The 22,926-nt window shown below is 39.3% G+C and overlaps 2 long non-coding RNA genes across 2 annotated transcripts; one reads left to right on the top strand and one right to left on the bottom strand.

Moving 5' to 3' along the window:
• Positions 1 to 10,501: 10,501 nt before the first annotated feature.
• Positions 10,502 to 17,963, bottom strand: LOC139077526 (uncharacterized). The gene is made up of 2 exons (XR_011530151.1): positions 17,812 to 17,963; positions 10,502 to 11,431 (listed from the first exon to the last, which is right to left on the bottom strand). It is a non-coding gene; the product is annotated as an uncharacterized lncRNA (long non-coding RNA).
• A 24-nt stretch (positions 17,964 to 17,987) lies between these two features.
• On the top strand, positions 17,988 to 20,949 carry LOC139077525 (uncharacterized). The gene is made up of 2 exons (XR_011530150.1): positions 17,988 to 18,093; positions 19,978 to 20,949. It is a non-coding gene; the product is annotated as an uncharacterized lncRNA (long non-coding RNA).
• The last annotated feature ends 1,977 nt before the right edge of the window (positions 20,950 to 22,926 follow it).

Here is a 22,926-nt window from a genome sequence, read left to right as displayed (position 1 = left end):
AAGGAGGAAACTGAATCACCAATCAGGAGAAACTTTGCAAATGCTTGCTAAAGCAAACCAGCAGGCGACTTGAGTTGAAAGTGTTACTTGCCTTTTATGCATATTTAATTACAGCTATGAAAGCTCTCAAGAGTTCATATACATAGTAGATAATATTTCACTTTTAGGCATGATAACTGGGAATGTTCAAAACCAGTTAAGGGCATTCTAGAAAAGGCCATCATTGACAAAATGATTGGGGCAGGGAGGACATATTTATTCTGACCAAATCAAGACCATCTTCATCCTGCCCTCATTACCAATGAGTAATACTCAAACTTCAAACTTCTATATAGATGGAACAGACTTAACCCCTTGTCACTCAAATGTTTGTTATTTGATACCAGACAATTTCATATACGATGTGAAGTGCACCTCACAAAAGAATTTTATTATCTTTCATGGAGGTTTGCCTTTGGCGTTTCAGTCTTACATAGGTTAGCATCATCCTGTGAAAGATGACATGAAACAGAAATTACACAACAAATAGGACTTCCCCTGAACAAAGACTACACAAGAGTAATATCTGCAATAGGTGTGTTGACGTGAATAAATTATTTTGAGTTCTGAAAAGGCAAAGCACCATGTATCAACCAGCATCAAGAAGTAGCTGGTGAGGAGTGAAGTGAGAGAGCAAGGCAGCTCGACAGCCACTCCGCATCCAGGATCCTTCCTCCCCCGACCTGCCCCATCCTCGTTCTTTGATTTTAACAATTGTCATTTTCCCAATCTTAGGCGAAGTGCTGTACCAATGCAACCTCAAGACAAGTCTCCTAGCCTCCCCACCTCCTTCCAACTAGATTGCCACCCTCCTTCTGCAGAGAATTTCGGGCTCTGCTATCACATCAAGGGTAAGTACTATTTGGCTTTTTGCTACTATTATTGTTCTTATGATTATTGTTGTAATTGTCCCCAGGTGAGGCTGAGGAATCGCAGATCTTCCTGTTGTGGTTCCCTCCCTCCTCCTGAGCTGGAGATGCCGACTTCATCATGCCAAGTTTTTGTTTTTGAGGAAGATTAGCCCTGAGCTAACATCTGCTGCCAATGCTCCTCTTTTTGCGGAGGAAGACTGGCCCTGAGCTAACACCATGCCCATCTTCCTCCACTTTACACGTGGGACGCCTACCCCAGCATGGCTTTTGCCAAGCAGTGCCATGTCCACACCTGTGACCCGAACTGGCAAACCCGGGGCCGCCGAGAAGCGGAATGTGCAAACTTAACCATTGCACCACCCGGCCGGCCCCTATGCCAAGTTTTTATTCATTACCAAAGAGATGCATTGGTGTGGGAATATTTTTATTAAAATATTTTTTGTAACAGCTTGATGATCTGGTTAATATGATTATCCTATTTAATTGAAGTGGGGGGTGGGGGAAACTGAGTCAAAAACATGCCACATACTTCCCTAAAGTTAACATTGGTAGAATTTATATGCCTTGACTTTCTCACTAGTAGCCAAGCCAGTTATAAAATAAAAAACACTGCTACGCAAGGAAGTGTTTATTCTGGGTTAAGGCAAAAAGATATAAATAAACTTAATTTATTAGTTCACCAGAATACTACACCTTAGCACCCATTCATCAGCTGTTAGACAAGTCTACTGCTATTGAAAAGCTTTAAGAGGGAGAGAGATGCCCAATCATCAAGAATGTGGCCCAATTTAACCAGTCTTTATCGAGTACACACCAGCAAAAAGATCCCAAGCCCAGGAGCTGTGAGATTCTCAAAGATAAGCAAAGCTCATCCCTATCCAATGTGGTTCCAGGTTTTTGTTTTTTCCATTATTTCCACTAATTACTCACCAGACCTGTTGACACCTGGCAAAAACACCCCTTCAGGTACTAGGTATGGAATTTTTGTAATCCATTCCTCAGCCTCTGGGGCACTAATCTTTACCAAATTTGAACCCCTGAGCTCATCCTTTTCTTTCCCTACTTTGTCCAGCGACAAGAGAAGCAACCAGCCAATCTCATTACACTCACTAGTTTGCCAAAAATGTTCAAAAGTGTTATATACAGTCACCTAGATCCTTGCTTCTTATAAGCAGTTGACTAGGAGTATCCAATGGTGATATTTTTTGTATCTTTATCGCCAAATCAAGACATGAGCTATCAGTGATCTCTTTACTGCTGGAAATAGAGTCATCAGCATCTTTAAAACTAATGATATTAGAGACCCAATTCCAGAAACCCGAGAAGCAATTCAGAAAACTCATCCTTAACACTCTGTTCCTCTGGAACCATTCTTGGTACCAAAATCTGTATTAGTGAAGATTCTCCAGAGAAACAGAACCATTAGGAGGTAGATAGATAGATAGATAGACAGATAGATAGATAGATAGATAGATAGAGATAGAGTTATTATAAGGAATTGGCTCATGTGATTACAGAAACTGACAAGTCCCAAGATCTGCAGCTAGCAAGTTGGAGACCCAAGAGAGCCAATGCTTTAATTCCAGTCTGAGTCCGAAGGCCTAAGAACCAGGAGAGCCAATGGTTGCAGTCCAAGTTCAAATATGAAGGCAGGGGAAGACCAATGCCCAGCTCCAAGACAGTCAGGCAAGCAGAGAGAGCAGATTCTCTCTTACGCTGCCTTTTGTTCTGTTCAGGCCTTCAACGAACTGGCTGAGGTCAGCCCACTTTGGAGAAAGCGATCTGCTTTACTCAGTCTCCCAATACAAATGTTAATCTCATCCAGAAACACCCCCACAGACACACCCAGAATAATGTTCAGCCAAATGTGTGGGCACTCTGCGGCCTAGTCCAGTTGACACATAAAATTAACCATCACAAGACCTTCCAGGTTCATCCAAGTTAGTTGAGAGCCTACCCATTCTGCCATCTTTGTGTCCTAGCCTCTGAAGACCAGAACAGTAGAAAGTCCCCACATGCGTATATTGCAAAAGAAGTTTTAGATTAAATTAAAATCAAGTCAAGCAACAATTCTGAGTGCCAAATATGGAATATGCAGTGTTAGGAACCAACATTTCTTCTGTGCTGATAAAATTATATAACGATAACAAATACAGTGACATTTTATCTTCAACCTGAGATTTTATATCATCTCTATTTAACTACCTATCTACTCAATTAGCAGTCTGAAATAGCATCAAGATGTGCCTCTTCCAAGAAGTCTGTTCTGTCCAGTTTTATTCCACATGAGTCCTTTACTTTGCATTCTCTGACGACAGATTCTCTTCCTCACCATTCTAGAAGCTCCTTGAGTGCCTAACTCAATGTTAATCACCTTTAAATTTCCATATCCTAAACAGAGATTGCTACACACTAAATGCAAAATTAAATAAATAATTGGTTCCACAACTCTTATGTATACAAAATTTGTGTGTATGTGTGTATATATAGATACACGTATACATATACATATACTTTTTCATATATAGCATTAAAATAGTTTTTACTTGTGGCATGTAACATCTGTCCTCAGTTTTATAGATATGCCTTATATTTAGTACAGATTATATACTGCCTTGCAAATGGCTCTGCAGTTATTTTTATGGATTTCTTGTCTCTCCAACAACATAGTAAGTTCTTCAAATGTCAAGGATCATGACTTTCTCTTCTTTTGAATTGTGTTTATGAGCTAAAACTGTAACTACTCAATAAAAGCTGGATGAATCATACACCTTTGTATTGTTGCTTGAATAAATGACAGAATAAATGGCTGCCTAGCCTTCTGACATGGCTATTATATCTGATCTTCTAAGGGCAGGGCGGGGAAGGGCATCTCATGACTAGCAAAAAAGCTGCTTTATATAAAAAAGCTGAAAAAATAATCTATTCCTTTTTTTAATTTACATTTTAGAACAATGTAAATAACAGTGTTCTTGGAAATGGTATTCGTTAAAATACCGCATTGCTCAAATCAACTCTCAGTTATTCAAGAGCTAATTATTCAGGGTTGTAACCAAGATTGAATGCTTATCCAAGTGGTCTTTCACTGAAGGTGATCAAATACAAGATCTCTAGAAAGATATTAGCTTTGTATCCTTCTTGAAAAAATTACTTGAAGACAAACAAAAAGAAGAAATATAATTAACGCAAGAACAGGAAAGTCGACATAAAAGAGTAGGCAGTGATCATGGAGACCAATTAAAATGAGATGTCTAAATAATTGTAAATCTGGTTATAAAACGAGAGGCAAATGTCAAAAAGATTTCTCAGTGAAAAAACAGTCTTAGTAATATTATAGATCTAAACCCCAAGATTTTATTAACAAAGACTGAGAGGTAATGAGGGAAACATAGAAATTCTCTTAAATAAAGCAGTTTCAAAATAAATCATTTCATTGTTGATTTTGACAACTATGGAAAATGTTAATGATGCTTTAGAAAAACTTAAAAATGACGCATAGGGGCCAGCCCAGTGGCGCAGTGGTTAAGTTCACATGTTCCACTTCAGGGGCCCGGGGTTTGTTGGTTCGGATCTCAGGTGCAGACATGGCACCTGCTTGGCAAGCCATGCTGTGGTAGGCGTCCCACGTATAAAGTGGAGGAAGACGGGCATGGATGTTAGCTCAGGGCCAGTCTTCCTCTGCAAAAAGAGGAGCATTGGCGGCAGATGTTACCTCAGGGCTAATCTTCCTCAAAAAATAAATAAATAAATAAAAATGACATATAAAATGAAAAGCAAGATACGTAACTTCCAAACCACTGAAGAAGATTAAAGTAAAGGAACTAGTTTATTTACTCGCCTATCAGACATCTTTTGAGCCATTGCTGTTCACTGGCACTGCTCTGGTTTATGGGTTTACAGTAGTGCTTTGCAATCAAGAGACCAAGTGATAGGTAATATCTCTCAAACTAGCCCTAAAAATTATTTAGAAAAAATATGCTATTTATAAGAAATCATCATAAAACAAAACAAAACAAAAAGACTAAAAAGTTAAAGGTTAAACGTTAATGCAAAGACCTGCCAGATCCTAAGGGAGGAAGGTGCAGCCCTGTGACCACCCCACCAGGCTGTAGATTTCCTGGATGCCCCAGACCTGACCATCTCTCCACCTCACCTTGAGCATCTCTCTCAATTAGTCACAATACTCTACTTCAGTGGTTCTCAGGGGTGTGACACATTCCCTGGGAAGTACATTTTTGTTTGTCACAGTGACTGGAAGCCACTGTTGACGTTTAATGGGTGGAACTAGCATGGTAAAGAAACTGTCTACATTCCACACAACTTTAGAATATCCCAACCAGACATTCAAGTAAGTAAAATAATTTTTTTTAAGTTTATTATTACCTGAGCCTAATTATAGCTTATCCATGAAAACAAATTATTTTTTGCAGGATTTTAATATAACTTGTCAATCAAGGGAAGTGGTATTTCATTTTGTTCAGAATTTTACCAAAAATTGTTCACCATGTGGGAATATCATGTCATCAATAGTAACTCAATTCATGACATGGGAGTTACCGACCAATAATCCTGAATCGATGCCACTGGTAACTATTGCATTCGTGGGGGCTCAATATTTGGTACAAATCTCTGACATCTTTATTTTATTTTCTAGGATACTTAGAGAGTTCACAGCTTAAATTTTTACTAATTTACAATATATTTACTTCCTTTTGTTTCTCTTTTGTATCCTACTTGCGGTATTATATTGGGTTTTTTACTTATATATATAAGTATATGTGAATTTCATTTCAGGACCAAAAAAAAAGGGAGTATTGCAAAATATTTGTTATGAAAGGGCTCCACATTGGCCTCTTTAGGATTATTGCAACATACCAAGCTTTTCCCCAACTCAGAGTCTCCACGCAGGTTAAGTTCATTGCCCTCCACACTTCCCTCAAATTCTGATACTCCTACTTCCCTGTCTGGAGTCTGACTCCTGGTCCTTCTTTCCTCAGGCTTCCCATCATGGCTGAAATGTCACCTCTGCTGAGAAGCCTTCCCTGACTACCCTAGCAACTAGGTTTCCCATGTTACCCTCCACGTCTTCACCTTGTCCCTTCCTTTCGGAGCTCCCATTACTATTGGTAATGATTGTTGAGCTAGATCATGTGTGTGATGCCCATCCCCTCAATTTAAGCAAGACCAAGTCTTTTTCATTGTCATTCACGACTGTATAGCCAGGGCTAGTACAGGCCAGAAACATAGTGAGAGGTCAGTGGATATTGGTTGAATGAATGAAAACAGAAATTCAGGGAACAATCGAAAAAAAAAGCCTTCCGAATTTATAGGGTGAATTTAAATACAACTCCCAATCTTGGAGAAAACCAGTGAGAAATAAATGCAAAATCCAATAATATGATGAATAAGATCTCTTTCAGAGACGTACTAAACTTTGTGATACACACAATACACATCTTATCCAGTGATCTTAGGACATTTTGAAAATAGAGCGTGTAATAAACCACTTAGAAAATTTCAATTATTTCCACAAAACAGAAACTGGAGTACCCATCTTCTATGATCACAGTGCAGTAAAGCTAGAAATCATTTTTCCATTCAACAAATATTCACTATGGGCCTATCACGTGCCAGGTCCTATACTATGCATTGGAGATAGAGCAGGGGATAAGACAAGCCAGATCTTTGTTTTCATCGGGCTTTTCTGCTGGGAGAGAGGGACAGACCATAAACAAACAAACGAGTAAAAGCAAAAAAAGTCATCTTTTTAATATCAAGTGATTTTTAAGAACTCAAACACTTAAAAATTTAAAAACACTCTAAGTAACTCCTACATTAAAGAAGTAAACAAAAATGCCAAGATGCCTTATGAAGTCAAATAATCAGAATATTACAAATCAAAACTGAGGGCATCCTGCCTAAATTGTGTTTAGAGGACAACTCCTGGTCTTAAATGCTTTTGCTATTCTAGGAACGAGAAGAATAGAAAAAAATACTAAAAATTTGACTCAAGCCAATAGAAGAATATGGATAAATTGAACTAAAATAAAGTGATAAGATTAAAAATAAATGCAGAAATTAAAGAATTAGAAAACATAAAAATAGTATTAGAGGATGTCCATGGGATCGTAATTTTACTCAAAGCTAAATGAAGTGAATTTGGAATATTGTCACATAAAAATCTTAATAAACGGATCTGTTTATGCACATAACTTGAAATAATATTAATCTCTTTCAAATTGAAAACTTGTTAAGCAATACATAATTCCAGAGAAATTTTAATCACGTTTATCTTACGGCCACATGGGCATGCCATGTTGCATTACCCACAATCCTTTGTCAGTCTCAGTCTTGAATTATGCAAGTTTTGAATTATGAGAGGTTTTCAGAAAGAGCTGCATTGCTTGCAAAAAGCACGACAGCCTTTTATTTATAGATGCACGTCTATTATACATAAGCATAGAGAAAAGCCTGGAAGGGAACTCATAAAAACACTGGTTCCTCTGAGTAGTAGAATTGTAGATGATTTCTATAATCACCTTTACGCTTTGGTCTTTTTCACATTCTTCACAATAAATATGGCCTACTTTTTTAAATTAAAAAAAAAATTGAATCGTAATTAATTTTCTATCTTCAGGTAGTCTAAAGGACTTTTCTTTTCCTCCCTCTTCTCTGAAGGTTCAGATTTTGCTCTATCTGTGTCTAGTTAGAAGGCAAGGTTTTGAAGTCCAATTATCCTGCTACAGAGACAGCATAATGCAGGAAAGAAGACTCAGATTCTAGAGCCACACTCCCTGCTTTGAATCCTGTCTCTGACTCTCTCTGGACTGCCCAAGGCCTCACTTTCTCCGTCTGTAAAATGAAAATAACAATGGTCCCCACCTCATGGGGTTTTGTGAAGGTTAATCCATCTCACAGAGTTGTTATGAGTATTAATTGAGCTAATATATCTAAATTACTTGAAACAGTGCCTGGCTCATAGCTTGGACTATATAAGAGTAATGGGTTATTTGCCAGGAAGCTTAGAAAAGAGGTCTTCAGCTAACTGACCGTAGGCCCACTAACAGCAAAGAGTTTCTGTTTTGAGGAAGGAAGGGGAGGACACACATTGGTGCTCTGGCAGCAGTCTCAGCCTCAATCTACAAACCAGGGAATATGTTGCTAGATAATCCAGAGTCGCTTTTACTGTGATTAGGGATTTTATTCTCAAATACGATTGATCTAGATTTGATGTTAATATCTGATTCCCATTTTACATATGCAGGAATTGAATCTTAGAGATGTTAAGTAATCTACTACACGTCACACAGCCAGTAAGTAGGAGAGGTGAGATTCGAATTTTCATCTTTCTGACTTCTGTGGTAATGACAGGAGACACAGTCTAGAGGAGTCCTGGTGCCAATGACAGACATCAATATTGGCTAACGACATATTCTTGAGAAGCTCAGTTTGCCTATTGTCATACTAAGTGAGTGTTCTCTGCGAAGGTTTCAAGACAAAGGTACAAAGAACAATGGAAATTTGGAGATTATAAACAGTACATCCTTTGAGATTACCAAGATGGCATTAGAAGCACATTTCTCATTGATCAGCCACTGGCAATGGAAGCCAAAGAGTTTGCTGAGCTGTTGAAATTTGGTTTCGTAATTGGATGAATATCTCAGTAAATTTTAATTTTGGTTGCAAATAATGGAAACCCACTTAATCCAATGAACTGAAAGGACAAACTGTTATGAGGACATTGAGGTGTGCCATGGAACCAAAGTCCCATCACTGACGCCACAAAAGACTGGGACCAGGAAGAGGAAACCAACCAGAGACCAGGACAGCTGCTCTCCTGGCCTCTCTCACTCTCTCCACCTGTGCAGTCTCATCTGTTTATCTCTCCGCCTGTTGGCTTCATTTTTCTCTTTCTCTGAAAACCAGTATGATTCAAAATGACCACTTCACAATAGCAGCCTCTGTTTAGGAATTCGTGTCACCTCAGGGAAGAACGTTGAAGAAATTAACTAGCATTTCTGAAGCCCACTTCCAAATTTTCGTAAAAAGACTAAACCGACCCAGCTCAGTTAGAGGTTTACCCCTAGTTTACTCTGCTGTGGCCAAAGGGGAGGAGTTGTGGACAAACCTGGTAGGCGGGCAGTGATGGTGTGGCTCTCAGGGCAAGAAGGTTGTGCACTGGGCAGATGCCCTAAAAACACCTCTACTAGAGTGGAGTTTTTTTATCAAAAGACTATAAAGTTAGACAATAGGTCACACTATGTTCATTTTTGTGATGAAGATTAGTAAAACAGGGTTATTTCAACTAAGGAATGATAATTTGTCCACAGTTCTCTTAAAAAAAAAAAAGGGCACGTTATAAACTGCAGCATCAGGGTCTAAGAAGACTATAGAAGAAAGTATGGTGTCCATATTGGTTTTTAACATCACCACAGCTTCTCCTTCATTTGAGGAAAGCTGACATGTAAATTAAAGGAAAAGCCTCAAGGCCATTTCCAGAAAGTTCAGGATCATGTAAAAAAAGGAAAATAATCCTGCATCCTTTTTTCTACTCCCTGACTTTTTTTTTTTTTTTTTACAACGAATCGGCTGAGTTCAGTAGCAAAGCTTTTGCAGTATTCAGTGTCCAGAAATAGAAACAGAGAAGAGCTTTTCAAGATAAGAGACTTCTCACAGTCTCTGAAAGGTATTTCCTACAGAATTTGTTATCAGTTTCTGGGTCTGATGAGTATGTTAGACTGTTAGCTTGACATTGACTCTGGGAAGTTGTGCCAAATGAGAAAATTATCATGTCCACTGTCCACATGTGTTAGGTGAGGATTAATGAGATGATCGCTGGGAACCGACATGTAGTCCGTAGCATGGAAGAAAGTTCTGCCCTCATTAGCCATGGATGTTTTCACTCCCTCAAAGGGTTGGTAGGTTTTCTGAAATGAGATATAGCTTCCAACTTTTGCCTACGTTTGCGAAAGCTAGAGAAACACTTTAGTAGTTAAACTGATATGTCATCTGTGGAGGTGGGACAAGAAAATAGTGCAGAATAATGTGGCACTTTACATTAGCCTCAGCCAACAGTACCATACACTATAAGGTGAGGAAAAAAAGAACTGATATGCACTGACAGTGAACAAACTTATTATGCAGCATATTTTCTTAGCCCTAATTTCGTAGGCATCACCAGATTTTATAATTAAGTCAAAGAAAGCTCTTCCATTGGAAACCTTTTGTAGACAGCTCTCATGGTTACAAACGTCTTCTTAGTAATAAGCCCTGCAGCTTCCATCCATATGTCTTAACGCTGTCTTCTGCACATCCTTATACTTATATTGAACAAGTAAGACTCCTAAGGTGCAGCAGAAAATAACATTCTTTTCTCCCACTGCCCATTTAAGCCTGCTCTGAAGGGCTGGTTCTTTTCTTTCCCTGCCCCTATAAATAATTGGGAAATCCCCATGACTTTTCTCTTTACGATCCTATGAATTCTTATAATTCATATATACGTGTGTGCGTCCATCCATATAATAAGAATAATATAATATAATATGGGTACACACACACACACACACACACATATATATATACTCACATAGTAAGAATAAACTTACTACTTTATTTGCAGTTAAAGATCTCTCCTCCTCAACTGCTGATCTTTGCTGGCAGTTGGTCCTATTTTGGGCTGGTGGCCTCCTGTGGGAAAGGGGAGATGTTGTGGTCACCATCTTCTCTCTTTCCCCACCTGGCACTTCTCCTCCTCCCAGCCACTCACTAGGCTACCTCTGCTCCTCCAGGTCATGGTCATATAATTTTGTCAATTCTTTGAAGCCCCTTTGCATCCCACCATCACTGGATCTCTTGCTTGTAGTTCCCTTGACGTGGTAACAGCTGACCACTTTCTGCTGTCCCTGCAGCCTCTATGCAATTGAAGTAACACCTGGGCATCCTTCTCTTGTGACTCTCCTGGGCAAAATTCAAGGCAGCCCTCTTCTGACTCCTCCTTGTCTGACGTCGTCCAGGCTAGAGGAAGTACGCCTGCATCCGTAACTAGATAAACTCTGGATGAGCAAGTGCAATGGTCTGGTCAAATAGCATTAAAATTCCAATTTCTGAGGAGGTTACTGCCACAGTAACTACCTCTCTTCTCCCCACAGTCACAGCCAGTGGCCCTAGTCTTCAGCCAAGTAGATAGTTTTCAGGAATAAGCAGACTTCATCCACAAGGGAAGCATATCTTGCTCTCCATGGGGGTCCACCGAAGCTCCTCTCCCTGAACTTGAGAAGGGAGAAAAGCTCCCTCTTTATGCCTGTCCCATGTCACTAGGGGAGGGGAGACTCAAAACACACTAAGAGCCCTCTCCAAAAAAAGATCTTTAAGACTCCAACCCTTCCATACCCTTGATGAGGAAGAGGAGCTAACAGTTGCTGGACTGGACTTTGAACACCTCCTTAGAAGTCTCTCATGATGGTTTGATGTCTCTCTCTCTCAAATGCGGAGTAGCTGTCCACTCACACCTGGGACTGCAGCTGAAAGTAAAATTGATATAGTTTCATTCTAAATCATTCTACCTGTGTGAACACAGACAACACAGATAATCCTTCCACAGGAAAGCCTTTTAAAGGCCCTTTGAAAGGAACTTCAAGTTTCTTTAGAGTCTTCAGGTACTTTGCATCCGTTACGGTATTTGAAATTCTTCTGTTAAGGTAGGAAGGATGGGTGTTAAATGAGGCCCCCAAAGGGGTAGAAGTAACTATTCAAAGTTCTGTACTAGAAAGTTCTTCTGACCACAGATCCAACCATGAGCTGAAAAAATTGTGAAGTAAATGGAATTGTCTGGTCAAATAGAATTAAAAGTTACTGAGGAAGATATTGTCACCCTATCTACCAAACTGTGAAGGGCTCTTGAAAAAACAAACACCTCCCTAAGCTAGAGATTCCTGCTGGGATGTGTAGGTATGTGTAAAAAGCTTTCTGGGTGATATTGTTTCTGATGTATACCCTTTCTTCTACTTCCTTCTATTTCTTTCCTCCCTTCCATCTCCACCCCACACCCTCCCCAAGAAACACGGCCCTAATAGGTCTGAGAAAAATGATTGTGGTGAATTAAGACAGTTAACCAAAAATTTTAAATAAAACAGTATTTGCAGCCCAGAAACAACTTGTTGTTTGGACAAACAGCCCACATTCACCTGCTAATCTGTCAGCCTTGCCCATCTATTAGGTTGGAAGAGGTGTAAAGAATGAAGAACCAAAAAATAAGGTGAGAGTCCATGCCATGGCTATTTATCACAATATACTTAACTACCAAGCACTTCTCAAAGTATTATGTAAACCAGACCAAAGATAAAGAGCTAACTGCCTGTGACCTTTCTCTTGTCCTGGTATTTAATTTCCTTTCGTTTTTATCTTTCCTGTCAAGTTGCACCATTAAAAGAGATTGAAGAAAGCAATCCTAGGAAATAATTTAGGTGTAAACAATTTTCTTTGACTTAAGGATTCGTTAACACACAAATTTAACTCGGTCAGAATATTCAGAAGACGCGGTCGTTGTAGCAGAAGAGCCAGGAGAGAGAACGAGAAAGAGTAATTTTTAATTATTTTGTATACGCAGTAGAGAATATATCAAGTTGTGGAAAGAGATAGGTAAAAGGAAGGATGTCAGTGATTGTGCATTAAATACAGCAGATACATAAGAATTTAGTACCTGGAAATGGGATGCTGCCATAACAAAAATGTAAAATATGTGCCACTGGCTCTGGGACTGGGCAACAAGCGGAAGCTCAAAGGGCCTAGGGAGACTGTTGGTGAGGGTATGAGAAAGAGAGGAAGAGATTATGTAGTGGTGGCAAGTTTGACAACACTGACACTTACGGTTATGTGGAAAATAGAAAAGATGCCTAATGAACTGAGGGATCTGGCTGGGAAGATTGCCAGGCAGAATGTAGAAGGTGTCGGCTTGCTTCTAGATGCCTATGACACCATTCTAGAAAAGATAGATGAACTTTTAAAAGAACTATTAAATTTTCAAGCAGAATTTAGAGAAAATATGAGGAAGCCAGGACTTGCTTGGTTTGAAAATAAAAGTTGGTTCACATCCCCAGTCTCCTTCAGCAAAATATTCTCAAGGAAATAACTTCAAGGCAAAGATCAAACCCAGGGTGCCCTCACTAAAGCATAACTTCAGGGTAAAGATTTCAAGGCATGGCTATAAAACCACCTGTTAAGACCCCAGAAATATTGAAGAATGTGCCTGGGAGAACGTCTAAGAATCTCAAGGGTATGCTTCATAGGCCTTCTCAGCAATAGGGCCTTATAGACTCCTAAACGCATTGTCCCAAAGCAGCCTCACAGGAAGCCAAAGATAGAGAAGGGCTTAAGAAAGAAAACACTGATATGACTTTTGTCTAAAGAAGTTTATTATAAATTGATAGCTAAGAAACCCAAAAAGTTTATGGAAGAGTTTTATTAGCTTAGACTGAAAAGGGCAGAGACAATTCACCCTTGGATCTCAACTTTCCATGGACAGGAAGTAGTTTAAGAAAACTACTCAACCTCAAACATGGGCTACATAGAAAAGGAAGGATAAGTTTGGCAGAACCAAAAGCCCAGAGGGTAAAGCCATGAGCTGTGGAAAAGCCTTCCCAGGAAGCAAGACTGAACCATAATCAAGGAACTGGCAAAACGTGGTTGCTGGATTTTAGAACTACTACAGACTAGTGACTGCTATGTGTCTCCCATTCCTTTTCGAATGGGAGTGTCTATCAAGGTGACCCTATCTCTGAGCCACCATTGTGTATGGGGGATATGTGGGAGTGATAACAGATCTCTTGAGTTCATGGGTCTTCAGACAGAAAGAACTGTGCTTGAGGAACTCACTTAAGGAGCATCATCTACACCTAGCCCTAATTTAGAAGACAAGATCCTGGACTCTGAGCTGATAGCAGGGGTTGGCCAGATAGTAAATATTTTAGGACTGAAGTCTAAAGATCTCTGTCACAACTGCTCAACTCTGCTATTGTAGCATGAAAGCAGCCATGGACAACATACAAGTTAATGGACATGGTAGTGTTCTGATAAAACTTTATTTGTGAAAATAGCAGTGAACCATAGTTTGCCAACCCCTGACATAACAGGATGAGATTTAGTGATCTTAGGCAGGAGTATTTTGCACAAGAGAGGAATACAAATAATTTGTGACCAAAGGGTGAACTATAATAGATTAAAGATGGTCACAAATTCTTTGACAATCCTCTCTAAGAATCTGGACAGACTCTTTCACTGCTATGATCAATGGAAAACAGCACAAATGACATTGGGCCAGTTTTCTTACCCCTGCAACTTCTACTTCCCATCTCCGAGAATTTGCTCTTGGAGTCCTGAGCCACCATATAAGAATTCCAGTTACCTGCTGGAGAGACCATGTGGAGACCCTTAGACTGTCTGGTCAGGGAGAAGGGTCCAGTGAAGCCACCGTGGTCGACACACCAGGCATGTGAGTGAAACTGTCTTGGACCCTCCAGACAAGGCTAGTTAAATACTACCAAGCCACCTCATCAACACTAAGTGAAGCAGAAGAATCACCCAGCCAAGACCTGCCCAAATTCCTGACCCACAAACTCACAAGATCAGATAAAGTAGGGTTTTTTGAAGCCATTAAGTTTTGAGGTATTTTGTTACACAGCAATAAGTAGAAAACACACACACCAATATTAGAAACAGTTCAGAAGCTATAAGAATTTTGTTCGTAGTTTTCTCTTGTTGTGTTTTTCATGATGTACTAAATTTTTGAAGTTTTTAAAAATATGCCTGAAAGTTTCCCCAGTGACAAAAAAACCAATTGAGAGGCAACTCTGGACTCAAATAAAGAGGAACGACATGGTCCAAATGATCCCTAAGAGAGAGCTGCTCCGAGAGAAAGGACATGCAGGAAGGCTGACCCAGGAGCCCAGAGGAACGTTGCTTAGGATCTAGCTGTGAAAATGGAGGAAGAGGCAGACATTTTTAAATGTTACCCAAGAATAGATGGAACTTGCTCTTCTCGCCTTCTGCATTTACATTCACAGAGATGTGAAAAGGTCACAGGAATCATACCCAAGAGCAGCAAGGCCATGTGTGTCTCCATTTTCCTGTTTCTGTTCTAAATTTAAGGAAAGGAATCAATGAATATAAGAACAGGAACATTTCTGCATTCTATCAGACTCATGGGGACAATATTCGTGTTTTGTTTATTTTCAAAATGGATGCTTTTATTTAATAGTTTTTAAACACTGGAATGTCCTAGAAAGTTGGCCATCTGCTCTTGATCTACATCTGCCCTCACTTCTGCCCCCATTCAGCCTTTGTTTTCAAACATAGATGCCAAGCTGGAATTTCTTTACAGACATTAAGCATTTCTGTCACATAGTAGCAAAGGTCACAGGCTGCCTCGTAATAGGTATTTTAGAGACATATTAATTGTCTCCAAGGTGATTGTTTTTGGCCATGGAGGCAAACTATTCTCTTCAGCCAAATGTCCAGGCAATCTGTACCCCTCTTCCTGTATTCTAATAAGCCATTAGGACACTTGTCAAAGAAGTCATTCTCCTTCTAAGACATTAATTTTTAAAGACAGAATATATTTGACCCAATTTACAGCACCCCAGTTTTTTTAAATGTTGCATCTATCTTTTTTTTCCCAATCTGCCCCCTCACAGCAACAATATGAAGAATCTGTACAACAGGTGACTTATTGATGTGCCCTGGAAGTGTAAATTCCTGCTTTGATTCTCCAGAAAGAGAGAGGTGAGACATCTTAATGAAGGACAATAGAACACATAAGAAAAACTAATGAAAAGAACACAATGATGCCCCAAAGGCGCCTAATACATTGTGAATTCCATTAGAAATAAAATCTGATCATTTCTAGTTTCTTATCGGATGCATCCTCTGAGCTTGTCTTTCATTCCTGCTGCAGGAAATTCTTTACCGACACTGAATTGAAGTGATTATTTTTCCCAGCTGATGGCTTTGTGTTTCCGGAAAGACGACTTTCAACATGCAAATTGGATGCATCAAAAATCATTCTGATGCGTGACCAGAGCTTCACAGCTCTTTTTACAATTTCAAAATGAGTTTGCTGCCCAAAGGAAAACAGAAAACACACCAAAGCTGGAGAAAGTGAGTAACTGCTCTGAATAGCTTAGAAATTTCTCCCTGCCTGATGAGCTGCTTTTATTAAAGAGTTTACTATTTCTTCCCAATTTTGAATGAATGTTTCTAAAAGTGAATGAAAGGTGAGAAGGCAAAAGGAAAGTTGACAAACTTGTAACCACAGTAGTATCCAGATGCAAACAACAAGAAGACAGCAATAAACCAGGAAAGATGCTATTGACATAAAAATGCTAGCAAGTGATTACTGTGTGCCAGGCACTACTGTAAACTCTTTTCATATAGCAACTCATTTAATCTTCACAACAGAAGTGATTCTAATTTCCATTTTACAGATTGGGAAATTGAGCCACAAAAAGGTTAAGTTGCCCAAGTAGCAGAGTCAGGATTTAAACACAGGCAGCTCTGACTCCAGATTCCAGGCTCCAACACTATGAACACTGCCTGAAACATCCAGCTTAGGATGACCAAAAAGGCCCTGTGGATGTGGAAGAAATTGCTGGACTGTTTTCTCCAGACAGCAAGGCTAGAGAGAGAGAGAGAAAATAGAGACTCCATCTTTCCTTATCTCTTCAAAGTTTCTTAAGATAGTGAAAGAAATGTTTCCCAGGGTAAGTTGGCACCAGAGGAATGATAAAAACAGCAATACTGACTAAAGCTCCACAAATCATCTTCCAGGACTTCGGTGAGAAAGCACAACAATGGTCTGGTTCTAGCCATCCCCACTACTTCAATAGACCAAGATGTTTAGATATATTTACTTCAAGTTTTGTAACAAAACTAAGTTTATAGACGATTTGTTTGGGGGGAAAAACAACAAAGAACGTTCCTGTGTTTCGGCGGTAAATGTATTTTTGGTTGATACTGGAATTTTTGTTGTTGAGAGTTAATAGGGAACCCATGAAAGTTATTCAACATCCAACAGGTCTCTTGAGTTATCATAAAAAAAGCTGTAACTCACAGGGCAGACTAAGTGTGCCAAATTGTGTAGTGTAGTTGGGGGTTTGTCAACATGATGAACTTAGATAGACATCTGCCTGAATAGATTTTGTTTTCACAGTTAGATAGAAATCACAAGTTACTTCAAAAGGAAAACCTACTTACATCTATCTTTTCACATGGCAAATGTTTTTCCCAGGATGTCATTTGTTTCAAACAACTATTTCTCTGGGAAGGAGGGAAATGAAATCTGATAATGCATTGTTGGAAATAATGTTTAATTCATTTTATTTAAAAATTTCAACTTCTTTGATTTCTCTGCCTTAAGTCAACTTTATTATAGAATTTTAGGACCTCTTAGAATGAATAGGGATTATTTATTCCTCCCAGACCTCTCCATTGAGCATCTTCTATGTGTCAGGCATAGTTCTAAAGGCTGGAGTCCAATCTCCATTTTAGATATGGGGAAAAGAGAGCCGGAGAAAGAAGATGACAGCTCAAGGTGACAGGGCTGAGACTAGCACGGAGATCTCTTCATTTCAAGGGCAAGTTTTCTCCTTTTTCTGACAATGCCTCACAAATGTGAGACTCTGCTAGGTACTGTGGGAGACACAGAGCATTCAATAAGACCCTATCCTCCAAAGATCTTTTAATGTAATTGCAGAGACAAAGGCACATTAAAAGTAAAACAATAGTACCAGAGTTAAGTGCTATGCAAGGAGATGATACAGAGAGGAATGGTTGTCTCACAAGTTGACGCCACTCATTCTACGTACTCCTTCTGAAGCCCCCTCGGCCCTTCAGAAAGAAGAGAACTCACGTTTATTGAGCACCTACTCCAGACCCGGCACCATTCTAGACACATCACTCATGAGATAATTTTGTTCTCACAAGGATACTATTCTTCTCGGTTTGCATGTAGGAAGAGACTCACAAGTAATAACCTTTTCCAAGGTCATATAGATGGTAAGTTCCAGAACCGGAATTTAGCCCATTGTTTTTCCAACAGCATAGCCCAAGCTCCTTCCAGCACAGGACACTGCCTCTCTTTACAACACATAGAAGTCAACTGGCATTTCCGTTCCCTGGTCACAGCAGACAGGTGAGATGGATGTTGCAAAGAAGGCTGGGAAGTGGCAGCCGCAGTGCACTGCATCCTTGAGTTCCTCTAGAACCAGGGCAGCCTGGGAAATAGCATTAGGCACCATATAATGCTCTGGTTGGCCTGCTCTCCTCCATGCTGTTTATGCTCAAGGCAAAAGTGAGTTTTTGTATCTGCAGTGATTTGGACTATTGTTCAGAAATATGCAGTCTCTTCCCCCCACTTCCAGGGGGGTGTATCCTCACTTAATTAATGTGGGGCTTGGTGGTGTGACTCACTGGCCAATTCTTATTGTTAGCAGGTTTGACACAACTAGAGATCTCAAAAGTGCTCATATAGTTGGGCTTCCATCATCACCCCAAGAAGAGCATGATCCAGCTAGGAGATGAGAGACACGTAGACCCCCAGTGGGTAGCCAAGATTAAGAGCAAACCATATTACTTTGAGCTACTGAGATTTGGGGGTAGGTTTTATGCAGCAAAAGATTATTTACTCACTATTTTAGACCAACAGTCGAACCCACTGAGATTACCTCTCAAAAACTTCCCTTTAACTTCAACTATTTTATGAAACTTCGGGGTATTTTTATTGTAGGTTCATCGTCTAAGGTACCTTAGTCTCTGGGCCACTATTCTCAGATATTAGCCTTGTCACAGAGGTTATTTAAAATAAATAAATAAAATAGATGATAGATGATAGATAGATAGATAGATAGATGACAGACAATAATAACGTTGGAGATGAGATGGCAGTGGGCCTTGCGTGTGTGCTTGTGTGCATGTTTTTAACAAAACTACAGCATCTATACAAACAATGTCTTCCTCATTTTTGTGAATAATGCACTTCGCTTGACCATTTTAGGAACCACACTTGCTGACATCTAATATATTTTTGCTATTCCTATGAGGAAACGCTGAATTGATATAGAGCTTTCTTTGAATATTTATTCCTTGCATTTATAGAACCCCTCCCACCACAGAGCTCAGGTGTTTTTTAGTTCTTTCTTGGTCTTCAGATGGATTTTAAAATAGAAAGTCACTTACCAGTCAAGGCATGATGTAGGGATATCCGGGGAACATCTGGGACAATTATTTTCCTGCTTTGCCTCATTTTGTTGTTCTTTTCCAATCTGATGTCATTTCTCCAAAACAACTGGAGAAGATTCCCCCTCCCTCACACAATGGTCAACAGGCTGAACCTCACAATGCGTTTATTTTTATTTTTACTGCAATTCTACTAGATTCGTCTATGTCTTCCATCCACATTAGAATTTTAAAAATCCATGTATATGGAATAAGCCATTACTTAATCTCATCTTCCCCTCTCTCTTTTGGATAGAAAGCTTACCAAAGTGTGGTCTATAGGGGATTTTCATGGTTAGAGCTTATTCTTGTGATGAAGAAGAAGAAAAAAACACTTTGAGAATAATCTGTTCCAATTATGGCTGTGTTAGTTCTCAGATATGCAAACATTACAAGACAGTGGGCGAACAGGAGAAATAAAGGAAACAAAAATTTGACTAAGATAATGACAACCTGGCCCTCTTCTCAGTCAAGCTGCCAATTTCTACTCATCCAATAGTGTCCCAGCTCCTTTTGTCAGCTATTTCTTGCCATCCATCTTTGTGTAATTGCCAATATTTCACTCCAGGCTTTCAACCTTGCCAGGCAACATTTGTCAATGTTTTGATGCTTACATTGTATATGTCCAGCTCAAAAAACCAACATTAGCCTTATTTTTACAGAGACAACTCCACCGCAGTTTTCTTATAGCAAATCTGTATTTTCTAAAAAACTATTGGTGTTAAACTGTAGTGCAAAAAAGAAAGAAAGAAAGAAATCCTCAAAACACTCTCTCCCTATTCTTTACTTTTTCTCCACACAGAGCAATATTTATCCTATCTACAGTACAATGACTGATTCATCATTAAGGCATTTTTTAAAGACTTTTTAAAAAGATTTTTAAAAGATTAAAAAAACAGAGGCTCTTTCTAAGAAGACAATTTTTCACTATAATGAAATGTAAAGAACACTTGCTTATAAGTCAAAAGACTTTGGCTGATATCATTGGTCTGCTCAAAGTTTTGATTTTGGGTGAAGCATTCACCTTTTCTAAATGCCAGTTTTCTCTTTTGTAATATAAAGATATAAGTTATGCCAACATCATGTAATTGTTGGGAGTATGAAATGATAGAATGCCAGGATTAATCTATGTTTAAATAGTATCAGAAATTTTTAAAAATCAGTCAAAATATGGATTAAAATAATGAAAAGGAATAATAATTAACTTAAATTTAGATTGCTGAGATATACCATTATTTAGGCTATTTAATACCCATTTTGAGAATGGTTTAATAAGTGTCCTGAGTCTCATTATAGAATCTTAGAATTCATAGTTTGAGACACCCTTATAAGGGACTGAATAATGACAACCCCTCATCCCCCACAAAGATATCCATGTCCTAAGACCTGCAACCTGTGAACATTGACCAAAAATTGGTCTTTGCCAATCTGATTAAGTTAAAGATCTTGAGATGGGGAAAGCATCCTGAATTATCTGGGTGGGCCCTAAATACAGTCACAAATATCCTTATTAGAAAGAGGCAAAGGGAGATTTTACATAATCAGAAGAGGAGAAGGAGTGTGACCCTGAAGACAGAGCCAGAACTGATGCAGCTTCAAGGAAAGGATGCTGGCAGCCACCAGAAGCTGGGAGAGACAAGGAACGGAGGCACCTTCAGAGCACCCAGAGGGAGCACAGCTCTGCTGATGCCTGATTTTGGCCCAGTGAAACTGATTCCAGACTTCTGGCCTCCAGAAGGGTGAGAGAATACATTTCTGTTACTTTAGGTCGCTACATGTGTGGTAATTTGTTACAGCAGGCTTAGAAAACGAATCCAGGTACTTTATCCCTACAGTTACCAGATCCTGTATAGGAGACAAGACTACTTTATACAAAACTTGCTTCCTCACAAGTCAGTTATGTAAAGCAACAGGCAGAGAGCACGTGCTCTTTGTTCCCCCATTCTACTGAAAAGTATAACAACAAGGCTCTGTCAAATGGCTACCTGTCACTGAGAATTTACCATGTTACCAGTACTGTTTTAGATGCTTTCGCGCACTAACTTCATTTCACCCTCACAATAATGCTCTAATCCCCTTTTTCTGATAAGAACATCAAGACACTGAGAGAGTACGTAACTTGCCCAGGTCACAGAGTGATTGGCAGATTCAAAACTCTAACCCAGGCCATCTAGTCCAGAGGCCGTTTTTCATCCATTATACAACACCGCGTCTCAGTATAACACAGCAAGACACAAATGTGATTCTCAAGGGAGGAACGGTCAAGAAGCATCAAGATAAAAACAATGTAGATACTTTATCAGTTTATATATTATACAATACACTCAGTTTTCTGTCAAAAAAAAAAATCACACATAGTCACAGTCCTTTCAGAAACTCATTCAGTGCAGAGCTGTGTGGGTAATGGTGCAGTGACACCTTCTGGCCCCATAATAAACTGTCTACTCTCCCTCTCCCAGCGAGTCAAGAGGCAGAGCTATTGGCTCTGTCCAGAACTCCACCTGGCATATTTTACAGCCCTAATTCATGTGGTCTGAAGCCCCTCCCTTGTCATGGTAATCAATGGCATCCTTCACTCGTCCAATCAACTGATGGCTATTGAGTTCCAGCCACATGAAGAGTACAATCCTAGAGCTCCTGCAGGTGATGCAAAGACGGACAATACACACCTCCCGCCCTGAAGGAATCAGCAATGTAGCAAGAGATCTGGGTTGCCATTTGATGTTCCCAAAGCACTTAATGACCCAGTTCCAAAATCGGCAATCCACTTGGTTCTGACTGCTTACCACAGACCACGGCGAGATAAATTTTATTTGGTGCTATTTGAATTACTTTTATTCGTAAGCATTGCCAGAGGTCTTATTTCCATCATAAACAGAGTTTTTCCTGGAACATTCAGAATGATATTTTAAGGACAGCTGTTCTAGGGTATGCAGGTCCTATTTTATATTCTGCCCTATAGGCACTGAGCTATGAAAGTGACCCTGTGAAAATCAAGAATGCATGTCATCCTATTCACATAGCAGTTCAGAATTCTATGTTCCTCCTGAAAGACTCGGGGACATTAGAAGCATCTAAAGCAGAGTTTTCCTGCACTGTCTGTGAGTCTTCAGATCTTGAGATAATAAACAGAAACTTCCTGTATTTTTCCCATGTACAAGAGAGAAGACTGACATCTCAATTTTTTTTCAGGACAGCTGATTCCTCTTTCTCAGAGCAATGTCAGAAAACCTTGACCTGTTTTTTTGAAACAGACTGCATCAGTCAAGATCTTGTTTCACTTACTATGTGGAAACAGCCCATTCTAAGCCCAGAAAAAAGAAAAATGCATTTCACCTCTATAGGTCACCTTTTATCCAACTTTAGAAACATTACCCAAAAGTTCAAAAATATTCTTAAGAGAAATTAAGAAACTTATCACATACAATTTTCATGAAATTTGAGAGTCTCTACCGTAAAATATGGCTCCAATTTTCAAGATATTAAAGCACATCAATTTGTAAACACCAAATATTTTCTTCACAAATATTGCACACACACACAAAGGGATTTTTAATTGAGAGACTTTTTGTGACATTGCATTACGAACAAGTTCTAGAAGCAGCAGCCTTTCTTGGTGGAGCTCTATGAATTTCTCGTATTTAATAATAGTATCCACAGTTGTCTATTGTATGCCACGAAAGGATATATGGAGTAGACAGAAAATAAACAAAATATAATTTTTGTGTCTGCTTTCAAAAATAATTATGGA

The sequence above is a fragment of the Equus przewalskii genome, chromosome 19 (genome assembly GCF_037783145.1).
Source record: "Equus przewalskii isolate Varuska chromosome 19, EquPr2, whole genome shotgun sequence".
Classification (NCBI taxonomy): domain Eukaryota; kingdom Metazoa; phylum Chordata; class Mammalia; order Perissodactyla; family Equidae; genus Equus; species Equus przewalskii.
Note: the sequence above shows the minus strand (reverse complement) of the source record. Positions and strands in the feature narration are given on the sequence as shown.